Source organism: Epinephelus fuscoguttatus, linkage group LG18 (assembly GCF_011397635.1).
Source record: "Epinephelus fuscoguttatus linkage group LG18, E.fuscoguttatus.final_Chr_v1".
NCBI classification, from domain to species: Eukaryota; Metazoa; Chordata; class Actinopteri; order Perciformes; family Serranidae; genus Epinephelus; species Epinephelus fuscoguttatus.
The window spans coordinates 16,345,532-16,358,079 of record NC_064769.1 but is presented as its reverse complement, the minus strand read 5'-3'; positions in this window follow the sequence as shown (position 1 = coordinate 16,358,079).

Sequence of the window (12,548 nt, the reverse complement as noted above, 5' to 3'; positions counted from 1 at the left end):
ACTGAATCTGGCCATTACAAATTAATTTGTTTTATATGTATACTGACATCATTAGTACATTGTAACCTCATCAGTAGAGCACCATCAAAGGCAAAGGCAATGTCTGTGACTGAGGAGGATAAAGCTGCTGTGTTGTGTTCATTGTAAATAACTTAAGATTAATGTGTAAACAAAACACTAAATGCATTGGATATAGATTGTGTACTGCATAATCACCCACCACATGTAAATAAAACTGCCTGTATTTGTGTCACAGTGCTGCTGCACCTTTTTCCTACCAAAAGAGTAATTTTTGTTTGGCAAATTTTGAATATTCTTGTCACTGGGACTCGACATTAGACGCATGGATTAACAATGGAGCTTTTCAGTGTAATCCAATGAAACTGCACAGCAACTGTTAAAGTCAACGACTGAACTGTTCACCTCAAATTATTACCATAAAAATAAGCCACAATATGTATTAAAAATTGCAACACACTGAAACGATGCTTGGACAATACTGAGACTTGTAGGTAAACAAAAAAATTAATTAGGCTAAAAAAAAAAAAAAAAAAAAAAAAAAAAGTGTTTACATGGGCGGATTATGAGACAATGGGCCCCTGGGCACCGAAATTCAGAGGGCCACACCAACTCTCCAACATAGAAGCAAGACACAGACTTTGTGGTGGTTTTGTGTTTCTTTGAAATGATTTTGTGACTGTCTTATCATGTTATGTCTTCTCGTGGTTGTTTTAGCCCCGTTTCCACTGTGAAAAGTTGTGGATGGTACCAGTGGAGCCGTTCCGTACCGTCCCCATTTTTGGTCCCCCCTCTGTTGGAGTACCGAGCACACAGATCTGGTACTAAAAGGTGGAGCTGTGAACACTGCAGTCTGTTGATTGGTCAATAGCGAACGGTCACTCTGGTCAGAGCCGAGTTGTGGCTGGTTTTGAGGCTCATGTCACCGCTGTTCATACTGTGGAGAGTTTTACATGTATTAGTATACTGTAATGATAAAATGAAAGGATGTTTTGCTGCCTCTTGCAGCAGCTGTTATCTGCGAAAAAATAAATGAATTTACTGGATCGACTGCTGGCGACTTTTAAGGTGGAACGTTTACCTGTACCGTTACTCAATGTATGAGTTGACGATATGACTCCATCAACACACCTTAAATTTCAGAGTGACAACTTTAAAATTACTTTAGTTTTTATTGTCTCTCTTGGATGACATACACTTCTAGTAATGCGTGGATCTTCAAGTTTTTAGATGTATTCATTTTGACCAGATTATGTGAATTGCAAATATCCCAATCCTCACTCGGAGCATCACGGAGTGTCGATCCTGAGGGCTCCAGAAACAATAAAACCCCTGAGTTTGCAGGACTAAATGCATAAACTGCTGTTTTTAAATATCCCATAGAGAGAGACTCTCCCTCCAGCCTGAAAATGTCGGCTTGCAACCCTGTTGTGTGGACGATAAACAAGGTGCAGACTGATAAAGGAGGAAATACAGTGAGTGCTCGACGGAGCAGTGAGTGACAACAACTTTGCCCACATGAAAGAGTACGGTTTGTGGTGGAAACACTAAAGGGACCTAAGGTCTAGGTACCATGAAGGGTTACCTTTGTTTCCAAAGGTACCATACCGAAAGTGTTTGATGGAAAAGGGGCTTATGTGTCTTGTCGTGGTTGTTTTATGTCTCTTTGAGGTAGTTTTGTGTCTTTTTTGTTCATTTTGTGTCTCTTTCAGGGAAACATACTGTATTTTTTTTTTGGGTTGTTTTGTTCTCTTTGAAATAATTTGGTGAATTTCTTGTCATGTCATGTCTTCTCATGGTTACTTTGTGTCTTGTTGTGGTTGTTTTGTGTCTCTTTGAGGACATTTTGTGTCTGTGGTTGTTTTGCCACTACTTGTAGTTATTTTGTCTCTTTCATTTGCATCTCTTTGTGGTCTTTTTGTGTCCTTTGTGGGGTTGCAACGGTATGAGATTTTCACAGTACGATAACCGTCTCAGAAAATATCTCTGTTTCACGGTACCACGGTATTACAGAATTTATATCATTATCAGTCAGAATGTCCCTAAAATGAATGAAAATGGAAGGGTCATTTTTGGAGGAACAGACGTTTTATTATAAAAAATTAAAACTTGAAACCATCCTGTTGATGGAAGTATGAATAAAAGTCTTCCCATTGAAAATAGCTAAAATAAAGGTCTCTGTCTAGTTGCATTTTTTTTCTCAACATCATAGATAAACAAATGCACATAGTACAAAAACAGTCAACTTTTATATCACAGTATACCTGAAAACCGGTTTATCGCTGCAACCCTCGTCATTTTACGTCTTACTGGAGAGCACATGTTAATTTGAGTGACATTTTGCATGTGAAGGTCAGGGGCTTGTCCTTGCTAGACCCATTCAGAAACCCACGGGTGTTCAGAAGAAATGCATTGCTGTTTAAAATTGATGTATTGCAGAATGACAAACTCTTCACAGAAAGTGTGTTCAGAAGATCTGATGCACCAGTCATACATCTTTTTTAAGAATGTGTGTGATTTGTTTATTGTTAAAATAAGAATTCTGACAATGAATAAATAAACACATGGCACAAAACTATAAGACTTTGTTAAGGCCACATAGACTTCACCTCTGAAGGCTACAGCAGCAGTTAGTCAGACACATCCTCAACTTCAAATACACAAACCCACAAACTGACACACCAGAGGGAGACAGACACTGTTCCAGTCTTGTTAGAATTGACTCCAAAGCTTTGTTACCAAATGAGTCAGACACTACGGGTGTATGGGCTCAAAAATAAACACGCGCAAAAAACAAGGCCCCTCAGATACATGAGCCAGCTCCCGTCATTCACCTAAAAGAGCCAGTTTGTTTGTGAACAACCAGGAGCAATGTGTGATCTAAATATTGTGAGGGTGAGAGTTGTGTTGCACGGGGTGTCACAGCTTGTCGCAAAGGATTCCTCTTTGATTCTGCCTTTTGTTTTCTACGGGGCAGTAAAAGCAAATTCATCAAAGCGTGTTGTACATAAACATGTCAAAGGCATCCATTGTACTTAATACGTATATGTTTTTTCGACCTAGTTCTTTTTGGCCTAACTTGTGTCCACAGTATCAGCCTCAGGCCGACATCAACTGGTAGACTGACAATGTAAACAGGCAGGAAAGCAGACTGCAGATGTGCATATCCCCCCCACCTAATTATCAGATACATCACTGTTCTTTATACTATGTAAAGATCAGGCTGATAACAGCGCTCGAAACAGATTCACCTCACACAATTAAAAAGCAGCCAAGTGCTAAAAATGGATATTTATGTGTTAAAGCAGAGAATCAATATGCTACAGTATTCCATTTCACAAATCCCTTCTCACCTCTCCTGAGCAGATGGCTTGTAAAAAAAGAAAAAAAAGTATGCCAACCAGTAATCATATGTGCAATAAATGGTGCTGGTTATGTTCCTGTGGAGTGACTACAGATGGCGTGGTGATAGTCTTGTGTGCACATTTTAGACACACCCTTCATACTGCCCCAATGGGGACTTTTAGCACAGACCATGTCACTACCTATTGCCAAGGCAACTATCCAAAAGACCAGTAAATCAGACAGGAAATGACTTTTATGGACATCTCATTTTATTGGTCTTTACCAGGCCAGATGCTAACCAGAAAAAAGGGGGGTAATTATTTTTCAGTTTATATTAAAAATAAAACTTGATAATAATAACCCATGAATTTTCCTAGGTTCGCAAAAAAAAAAAAAAAAAATTCCATAACAAAAAATATCTCACACTAGAAATATTTTCAGGTTGAAATACTTTTATATTACACCAGAAATATACATGTGTAATTCTGGTGCTTAATTAAAAGCATATTTGTGTTTTGTCTAATTTCTCTGTTTACTTCCATTGTGCCAGAATTATTCTGAGCTATTCTCACAGCAGGAGGGCCATATTGTCTGAGAATATTGGTAAAACGTGTCTCCTTGTAGCAGGAAACAAAACAAACTGTGGGTGCATGAGGACACACAACAAAGTGAGGGTGAATAAGGACATAATATCTGCTGAAAATCTGTTCAAATGATAAAAGGACTGCATTTACACTCACCACTACGCCTTGCTAGTACCAGGTTGGACCCCGTTTTGCCTTCAGAACTGCCTTAATTCTTGGTGGCATAGATTCAACAAGGTGCTGGAAACATTCCTCAGAGATTTTGGTCCCTATTGACATGATAGCATCACACAGTTGCTGCAAATTTGTCGGCTGCACATCCATGATGTGAATCTCCCGTTCCACCACATCCCAAAGGTGCTCTATTGGACTGAGATCTGGTGAATGTGGAGGCCATTGGAGTACAGTGAACTCATTGTCATGTTCAAGAGTTGGAGACAATCCTGCTGGAAGTAGCCATCAGAAGATGGGTACACAGTGGTCATAAAGGGATGGACACGGTCAGCAACAATACTCAGGTAGGCTGTGGTGTTTAAACCATGCTCAGTTGGAACTAAGGGGCCCAAAGTGTGCCAAGAAAATCTCCCCCACACCATTACACCACCACCACCAGTCTGAACCATTGATACAAGGCAGGATGGATCCATGCTTTCATATTGTTTACGCCAAATTCTGATCCTACCATCTGAATGTGGAAGCACAAATCAAGACTCATCAGACCAGGCAACATTTTTCCAATCTTCTGTTGTCAAATTTTGGTGAGCCTGTGTGAACTGTAGCCTCAGTTTCCTGTTGTTAGCGGACAGGAGTGGCACCTGGTGTGGTCTTCTGCTGCTGTAGCCCATCTGCTTCAAGGGTTGCTTTTTCAGAGATGGTCTTCTGCACACCTTGATTGTATCAAGTGATTATTTGAGTTACTGTTGCCTTTCTGTCATCTTGAACCAGTCTGGCCATTCTCTTCTGACCTCTTTGCCCAGAGTATATGGTGTAAATGACCTGGCATACACTCTTATTGTGTAGACTATTTTTATCCTGACGTGACTACTAGCATAATTCTAGCCAGGTTTGGTTACATGAAGAGAAGCAACTGTTCTCAGAGCTGGTTGTCTGATTAACAGGAAAACAGTAGTTTAAGTGACAGGAAACATCTTTTAATGTGTACTGGTAAGCTGTAGGTGTGTCAACTTACAGTATACCTCTTGTTTGTCAGACACTATAAATTGTCATTAAGTACTAATTATTTGGCTTTCTTGCAAGCAAACCCTCAAATGCCTGAGCCAAGAACTGCCGCACTCTGGATGTTTTCTCTTTTTTGGACCACCCTCTGTAAACCCTGGAGATGGTTGTGCATGAAAGTCCCAGTAAATCAGCAGTTTCTGAAATACCCAGACCACTCTGGCACCAACAACCATGCCACATTCAAAGTCACTTAAATCACCTTTCTTCCTCATTCTGATGCTCGGTTTGAACTTCAGCAGGTTGTCTACACCATGTCTACATGCCTAAATGCACTGAGTTGCTGCAACATGATTGGCTGATTATCTAGTCTTAGTGACCACTCAAAGCAGGCACAGGTACCATAACCAATTCACCCACACTCACAGAGCAATTTGGGGTTCAGTATCTTGCCCAAGGAAACTTTGACATGTAGACAGCAAGCACCAGGGCAAGTGGTAGGCAACCGCTGTACCTCCTACACCCCAACCACCAACTGTCTTTTGAGGTTATGTTATTGTCTTCTGTGATTTGGACTGAATATGACTCAGACAACTTGGGTGAAGAGAGGATGCAGCTATGGCAGACTTAACAAAGCAACTGTGCATTTACAATGAGACAACCCGCAATCATTCTCACCATGGAAGAAACATTTATGCTGACTTATGGAAGACATAGATCTCTAAAAGAGGAAAGTTTTACTGATACTAATTCTCCTTATAATTTCTGTGAAGCTAATGTGCTATTTTCTCAGCACAGTCCTCTGTAAGTGTTACTATTAATCAACACAATCAAACTTAGATACAGTGACCTAACAACCACTCGCCTAAGTGAGACATTAGTTCAGCATTTATATATTAAAAGAGCATGCCGAGCAATTCTTTGCCATGAAAATAAATGGAGCGTAGCAGTAGTTTAGGCGGAGCACAGAAGTCTCACTTGCATTAGCTGATTGGCATAAGCTGGTTCATTCATGCTTCACGATCACAGGCTCGTTCTTCAGCTGCTTGACAACCAGCTAACTAAAACATGTCCATATTTATGCACAGTGCAAATATGTTAACCTGAAACATTTGGACACATGTGCTACATATTTGGTAGTGCTGATTTAACCGAGACCCCATGTGAATATATGTGCTTATTAGGATCATCTTTGCTGCTCGGATTTTTTCAGATCTCCTTCAAACAGCACAGCCTTTTCCGTAAAGTCGAACCTTTTGCTAAAAATGGTAAATTCCTTGACATAAACTTCTCCGACTGAACTAGATAAAGCAGCCTTCTGCTTCTTAAAACTGCAGCTGTTGTGATCAGGCCCTTACACGTTACATCACAGTCTGATTTTCCTTTCACTAACACTGCTCTGCGCTGCTGAGTGGTTGAATGCTTGTACTTGTCAGCTGCCTTCTATGGAAAAGCTGCATGATAGCAAGGTGAACAAGAGGGCATGAAGAATTGCTGCCTGTGACTCGATACCCCGTCACCATCTGGTACTGTTTGCTTCGCTATAGAAATCTATAGTCTGTCCTCCTACAACTGCTACTGCCTGGTCCACCCAATTTACTATTAATGCTGTCTGCACAATACTGTATGTCTGAGAGTGTGTGCATAAGTCTTTATTCAATACGCCGCAGCAGCAACAGGAACTACTGCATGTCAATGTTACTTAAGGGTAAGACCGTGATCAATGCATTTCCATCCAACCCAATACAGCTGCACTGTCTAATACCAGAGATGGAAACTTTCCATGTCAGACTTGATTTGCAACCTCTCTGGTGTAGACTTAAGACTTGACTCAGACAGAATGATAATAAGAGGGGTTTTTTTTCATATTGACATGTCACTGTGAACATTTGATTTTCAAAATCTTCCTTTATCCTTTAACACATCACACTGTGTTCCTGCCAGGCGCAAGTGTGTGACACAGAAGAATCAACACACACGGCAAGCTGTGTCAGTCACATGTTTCTTACCCTTTTGCATTTGGATTAAGGAACTTAGCAGCCCTCAGGCTAAACTGAAAAAGCTGTCTTGCACCATGTGAGGGTAAAAATAGTGATGTCCTGGTGTCCCAGCATCTGAGAGGCATGTCATTATCTTGCAGTGTCTGTGGTTCAGGTCCAGCTAAGGACCTCTGTCCCCCTTTGTCCCCGTGTCTCTTTGTTGCTTCCTGTTGTGAAGGGGAGGCAAAATGAAAAATAAATAAATAAGGGTATTGCTATTGTTAGCCCAGTCTTTGATCCAGGACCAATGCTGCTCTTGCTGTACAGTCAGAAACGGCTACTGTCCTGTTCAGTTTATTCACGTAGCGCTTCATTGTATGTTTGACTTAACCAGTTTAAGTTTGGGGCGGGTGAAATAGTGACTATACTCAATGTATCATGGCTTGTTCCTCCTCAGATCTATAAAATAAGTACGTCAGGAACATCAAGTCACATCATTTTATCACTTGCTTTGGCATTGTGGTTCTCTCCCTCTCAAACACAAAAAAGAAAAAAGGAGAAAACCCACCAACATGAAACATCCATTCAGACCACTCTCCCACAATCTGAAGTGTGTGAGCAGGTGAGGCATGTGTTTTGTGTCTCCAGGGCTCCAGACCACGACCATCTAGTTATATTTTGCATCAATGCAGCACCATTGTGACTTGCAAATATTATTAATAAATGTACTGAAGAGCTCACAGTGAATAAATCCTCACATTTAATGGCCCTGCTGTAACAGTTTAACTTTGCACTACATGTGAAGGTAAAACAACATCTACAGGTAACTGTTGACTGGAACCTTCAAGTTCACAGCAGAAAACATCAACACTTATGGCCTGAGATGAGCCAGGTCCTTCAGAATAAAAGCACTACTGCTTTAGTTTTTTTAAAAATAAAAGTATCTTATTTAACTTTATGATGACAGCATTTTATTTAACTTTATTAGAACAGTACTTTATTTAACTTTATTTTGATGGTATTTTATTTAACTTTATTATGACAGTTCACAACAGTACTTTATTTTACTTTATGATAACAGTACTCTATAACAGTACTTTATTTACCCTTTTTTTAAACTAACTTATTTGACTTTATAATAACAGTACTTTGTCTGACTTTATTGTAACAGTACTTTATAACAGTGCTTTATTTAACTTCATTATACAAGTACTTTATGTAACTTTATTATGATAGTACCTTATAACAGTACTTTATTCACCTTTTTTATAAAAGTACCTTATTTAACTTTATTATAACAGTAATTTATCTAACTTTATCATGACAGTACGTTATAACAGTACTTTATTTACGTTCATTATAAGTGCTTTATTTACCTTCAATATTACTGTACTTTATTACAACAGTACTTTATAACTGTACTTTACCTTTTTTATAACAGTAATTTATTCAGCTTTATTATAACAGTACTTTATCTAACTTTATTATGACAGTACGTTATAACAGTACTTTATTTACCTTTTAATAACAGTAATTTATTGAACTTTATTATAACAGTACCTTATTCAACTTGATTATTGCAGTACTTTACCTTTTTTTAATAACTGTACCTTATTTAAGTTTATTTTAACAATACTTTAACTTTATTTTAAAAGTATTGTAAGTATTTACCTTTTCATAGCAGTGCTTAGCTCACTGTATTCTAACAGTATGTTACTTGACTTTATTCAAACAGTACTCTATTTACCTTTTTTAATAACAGTATGTTATATATCTTAATTAGAACAATACTTTGACTTAATTTTAAAAGTTTTATATTCAGCTTTATTATAAAGTGCTGTATTTAACTTTATTATAACAGTAGGCTACTTTATTGTCCTTGAATGCAATTAGTTGATTTAGCAATTTAATGTTTAAGTAGTCTACAGTAGTAGAGAGAAGCCTTCAAAACAATGAGACGTATATCATGTATTGCGATATAGCCAAACAATTTGCGACATTATCTATAGGCTACACCCCCCAGCCCCATTTCGAGTGTATAGGGAAATGCAACTGTCTTCCTTCTTATTATTTCAGTTGTCTGCTGAGACTATTGGCTCTGCTAGTTAGCCCATTCCATTGTTGACTCTGTGAGATGCTACAGAGGAATTTCCACTGTGAAAAAAAAAGAAATGATAAGCAGGGGTCTTTGGTTCACTGTGATAGTAATGCTTCTTTAAGACGAACATTTGCTACTCCATTAAGGTCATGGAGTGGAAAGGAGTGTATCATCGAGAGGGCTGCTGTGATCACATGTGACTTATCAAGGTCACATGGCAGTCATGAAAGTCATCACAGTCGCATGAACTTAAGTGCGAATTGGTGTGAAACTGCCTCGGTAGGGACGTCAGGATGGCATTGTAAGTAGCTGATAAGTGCTGCTGCAGGCCCTCTCCTCTGTTCAGGGGAGGCTTTTCATGTTTGACATATATTCTCTCCTTCACTCCACTTTGAAACTATCTGCCTCATCATCACCTGTCATCCTTCTCTTCCCTTCTGTGGCAGTTTCACACTGCCTGGGAAAAGATGAGACAGTGTGCTGTGGGCTCCAGCCTGGACAAGATGTTCTAATGCCATTCAGCAACAGGGACAGCGCCCACTCCCACACCCCCATCTGGGGTGAGTGTGGGAGGATCAATACTGGATCAATATTCTCTGGATAATTTGACAAGTGCTTTCAACTCTATGTGCCCCAACCTGTGCTTTGTATCTTGATTGCTGATTAAGTGGACGCCCTCAGGACCTGACCTGCAGTGGTTGGATTCAACAGCGACTTGGGAGACGGACTCAAGCACTTGGAGGCCCATCAATTGCCCTATTATCTCCTCATCTCTCGCTCCCTGTGATTTCTACATCGCCACTGGTCAAGTTTTCCCTGAGTGCCGCAGACAGGGGAATACTCTCTGCATTTCAAAGATCTTTCTGCTTTTAGGTCAGTGATGGGGCACTGGCTGGGCACACTGGGGGAACTGCTTTCTGCTTCACCGGTGACATTTGAGTCATAAAGTATGACCGACCTACGTTCTTTGTGGACTGTAGATAATCTGGCATGCAGCGGGTCAAGGCATCAAATTGAGCCAGAGGAAATAAAAAATTATGTCACGTTAAAGCATCAATGAGATGGAATTATGACTACAAGCCTCACTCCTATGTTATCAAATAGGGTATCCGGATGGAACAGAGATTTATCCCTTCAATCGAAGATGTGCACGGAGTCCAAGAGCAGGCTTACATTAAGGGATGATTAAACAGACATAAAGCTGTACTTTTTGTCAATGCATCTGGGGTGGACGCACTGGGATGCAATCCAATGGAAGATTGGATCAGAAGAACATTCTGAGAGAATAAAACAAGGACCATGATGTGGCCAAAATTTATTGGCTCAGGCACTTCCTAATAAATTATTTTAAAACTGTCACAAATTGTCTTGCCTCAGGATATTCCAGCTCGCATGAAACATTACGAGATCGATAGCTCTCCAACAGTTTATATTATTTAGCCGTTTCAATAATTTAGGACCACCTGCGGATATTTTAATGCTTATTCAATTAATGATAATGACCTCATCATTGCACTGTGACCTTTACAAGTTTCTGTAACACCAGACGTGTTGCCTCGTGTCATCGTGCCTAATGTTGCAGCTTAGCAGCAAAGAATTCCAATGCTGCTTTTTCCTAATATGACCTATACCTACCAGACCAGACAGAATTGCCCCACATGCCAGAAATATCACCCTGCCTCTGGCAAAATGACCTGCCCACTTGCCATCTCTCCGGTTATCTATTTTCTCATTCTTTGCATGTCCTTACAACAGGGACCTCTGGCTCTGTTCCAAGGTCGAGGCTGGAAACTTGAGGTGACTAAGCTTTCGCTGTCGTTTCCCCCAAGAGCCTCCCTCAACGCCTCGGAGAAGCTAAATCATCGCACATTTTTGGATGAAGTCTCCTCTTTCTTTTTATTTTCTTACTGCTGCCTTACTTTAAATGAGCAATATATAAAGTCTCCTTCCATACTTCCTGGATGGTCCTAAATCTTTTTCTTCTTTTGTTTGGCTATTCAAATTTTCTGGTCTGCAGCTCTGAGAAATTATAGGATCTTGATAGGTGTTTCATCAAATCCAACACGTGTTTCTTTAATGTGATTGCCTTGGTAGGAATTCATCCTCCTTGTTCCGATGACTGAATATTTTATGCATAATACGGCCTCTTTTTTAGAAAAAAAAACTTGGTAGTAAAATGTCACCTCTTTCTCCTTCATTTATTTTTTCTGATTTATTTAATAATTCAGGTTCTTATGGACGAGTTAAGGTGATATCTTTTCCAACTCTTGTGCATTACATCATAGGCACACGGTGTATATTTGCATTTTCTCATCAAGCAGTAATCCAGATTTCTCATTGCTTCATCCTTTAATTTTTAGCCACTGGTCTAATGATTTCACTGTTTCCTGTGCTTCTTGCAGCCGTTTCAGTCGCTGAGACAAGATCAGTTTACTTTCCTCAGTGCAGCCATTCATCACTTAAATGTGGCTCTATCAATAATCACCTGAGACTATCTGCAAATTAGACTGTGCCGACTGATCCAATAGCTGCTGAAGCTCCTGCGAATCACCTGCACCATCACACATCATTATAGAGATGCAGTCTCTTAAACTTTTCCCTCTTAACTTGCAATACGTCCTGTGTTCTCTTAACGTCCTGTGATAATTGGTCTATCATATTTTGAAACCCTCCTGCGCTATTACATTGAAAGGAAGTTTAATCTGGATTCTCGTCAGGGTTTAGAAACTGTCTGATTTTTGCTATTATTAAGCACTTTTTTTTCATATTCGCCTCTTGCTCCCCCCCAATCTTCTCATTCATACTCCTGTTTTTTTTCCCCCTCTCTACTTGCTGCCCATTTTTCTCCCCTTCATTTAATCTTATTGCGGTTTCTATGCTTCTGTATGCCCTATCTGATGTGCTTGCTCTCTCAGTTCAATTTCTTCATTTAAACCTATTTCATTCTCTCTTTGTAATTCTCCTCCTATCCTATCCTATCTTCCTCTGTGTAATCGGGTGATCGGCTGTGGAGTGTGACTGTCTCAGTGTCATTTTGTAAAATGCTCAGCTGTCTGATTAAATAATCAACCAGCTCTCTATTTAATGCCTTCCATCTGTATTTATATTCTAAGTGTATTCATATGTTCAAGCGAACAAGGGGGGAGGATAGAAGGGGAGATGTTGGGGGTGGGGTTAGGGATGTGAAAAAAGGCAGGGCACTCATCAAAGTCATATAGAACGACTGATGAAAGCGTAGCTTTATATTTCCTCTGAGGAGCATTCTGACACTGTTTGATCATCAGCTGATAAACTTTCCAAGTAACACCTGCTACTGGCACTCTATTTAACATTTTGCCCAAGCCGCCG